The following is a 2,500-nucleotide window of genomic DNA, read 5'->3' as shown; positions in this document are numbered from 1 at the left end:
GCTCCTTTGATCGACAGCATGTCCGTCTCTCTCCCTTGAGACCTGCTTCTTCCGTCTCTCCCGTCTCTGGAGACCAGTGTCCCCCGCTCCTTTGATCGGCAGCATGTCCGTCTCTATCCACAAAGTCCTTCTTGCCGTCTCTGTTCCATGAAACCTGGTTTGCTGGATCCTTTGAGCGAAGCTCTTTCTGTCTCCGTCTCAATAGACGAGGGTTGCCCGCTCCTTTGATCGGCCGCTCGTCCGTCTCTATCCACAAAGTCCTTCTTGCCGTCTCTGTTCCATGAAACCTGGTTTGCTGGATCCTTTGAGCGAAGCTCTTTCTGTCTCCGTCTCAATAGACGAGGGTTGCCCGCTCCTTTGATCGGCAGCACGTCCGTCTCTATCCACAAAGTCCTTCTTGCCGTCTCTGTTCCATGAAACCTGGTTTGCTGGATCCTTTGAGCGAAGCTCTTTCTGTCTCCGTCTCAATAGACGAGGGTTGCCCGCTCCTTTGATCGGCCGCTCGTCCGTCTCTATCCACAAAGTCCTTCTTGCCGTCTCTGTTCCATGAAACCTGGTTTGCTGGATCCTTTGAGCGAAGCTCTTTCTGTCTCCGTCTCAATAGACGAGGGTTGCCCGCTCCTTTGATCGGCCGCTCGTCCGTCTCTATCCACAAAGTCCTTCTTGCCGTCTCTGTTCCATGAAACCTGGTTTGCTGGATCCTTTGAGCGAAGCTCTTTCTGTCTCCGTCTCAATAGACGAGGGTTGCCCGCTCCTTTGATCGGCAGCACGTCCGTCTCTATCCACAAAGTCCTTCTTGCCGTCTCTGTTCCATGAAACCTGGTTTGCTGGATCCTTTGAGCGAAGCTCTTTCTGTCTCCGTCTCAATAGACGAGGGTTGCCCGCTCCTTTGATCGGCAGCACGTCCGTCTCTATCCACAAAGTCCTTCTTGCCGTCTCTGTTCCTTGAAACCTGGTTTGCTGGATCCTTTGAGCGAACTCTTTCTGTCTCCGTCTCAATAGACGAGGGTTGCCCGCTCCTTTGATCGGCCGCTCGTCCGTCTCTATCCACAAAGTCCTTCTTGCCGTCTCTGTTCCATGAAACCTGGTTTGCTGGATCCTTTGAGCGAAGCTCTTTCTGTCTCCGTCTCAATAGACGAGGGTTGCCCGCTCCTTTGATCGGCCGCTCGTCCGTCTCTATCCACAAAGTCCTTCTTGCCGTCTCTGTTCCATGAAACCTGGTTTGCTGGATCCTTTGAGCGAAGCTCTTTCTGTCTCCGTCTCAATAGACGAGGGTTGCCCGCTCCTTTGATCGGCAGCACGTCCGTCTCTATCCACAAAGTCCTTCTTGCCGTCTCTGTTCCTTGAAACCTGGTTTGCTGGATCCTTTGAGCGAAGCTCTTTCTGTCTCCGTCTCAATAGACGAGGGTTGCCCGCTCCTTTGATCGGCAGCACGTCCGTCTCTATCCACAAAGTCCTTCTTGCCGTCTCTGTTCCTTGAAACCTGGTTTGCTGGATCCTTTGAGCGAAGCTCTTTCTGTCTCCGTCTCAATAGACGAGGGTTGCCCGCTCCTTTGATCGGCAGCACGTCCGTCTCTATTCTCAAAGTCCTTCTTGCCGTCTCTGTTCCTTGAAACCTGGTTTGCTGGATCCTTTGAGCGAAGCTCTTTCTGTCTCCGTCTCAATAGACGAGGGTTGCCCGCTCCTTTGATCGGCAGCACGTCCGTCTCTATTCTCAAAGTCCTTCTTGCCGTCTCTGTTCCTTGAAACCTGGTTTGCTGGATCCTTTGAGCGAAGCTCTTTCTGTCTCCGTCTCAATAGACGAGGGTTGCCCGCTCCTTTGATCGGCAGCACGTCCGTCTCTATTCTCAAAGTCCTTCTTGCCGTCTCTGTTCCTTGAAACCTGGTTTGCTGGATCCTTTGAGCGAAGCTCTTTCTGTCTCCGTCTCAATAGACGAGGGTTGCCCGCTCCTTTGATCGGCAGCACGTCCGTCTCTATTCTCAAAGTCCTTCTTGCCGTCTCTGTTCCTTGAAACCTGGTTTGCTGGATCCTTTGAGCGAAGCTCTTTCTGTCTCCGTCTCAATAGACGAGGGTTGCCCGCTCCTTTGATCGGCAGCACGTCCGTTTCTATCCTCAAACATTGCCTTTGTGATTCGCTTGTTCATAAATGTGTTGACTGATTGAAGTTGTTGGTGTCATTGTATCGTATGCCCGATGGTTCGCTTGTTAGATAGATGACAGACTCACGTGTTTGTTTTTATTTTCACTTGTTTGTTGCCTGTGCGATTCGGTTGTTTGTTTCATAAAGGTCTTGATTGATAGAAGTCTTCGGATGTGTCCTCGGATGTCATGATTGATCATTCGCTTGATAATCAGATGGATAGATGAATAACTCACTTGTTTGTATTCCCTTCTACTCGATTGTTGTTTGTGTGAGTCGCTTGTTTCATCAAGGTCTTGTTTGATAGAACTCCTGGGTGCTTTTGCATCTCATGTCCGGTGATTCGCTTGCTATCTAGA

The sequence above is a fragment of the Rhopilema esculentum genome, chromosome 11, assembly GCF_057945365.1.
Source record: "Rhopilema esculentum isolate cy_ngs chromosome 11, ASM5794536v1, whole genome shotgun sequence".
Classification (NCBI taxonomy): Eukaryota; Metazoa; Cnidaria; class Scyphozoa; order Rhizostomeae; family Rhizostomatidae; genus Rhopilema; species Rhopilema esculentum.
The sequence above is the reverse complement of the archived record's forward strand: the minus strand, read 5'-3'. Positions refer to the sequence as shown.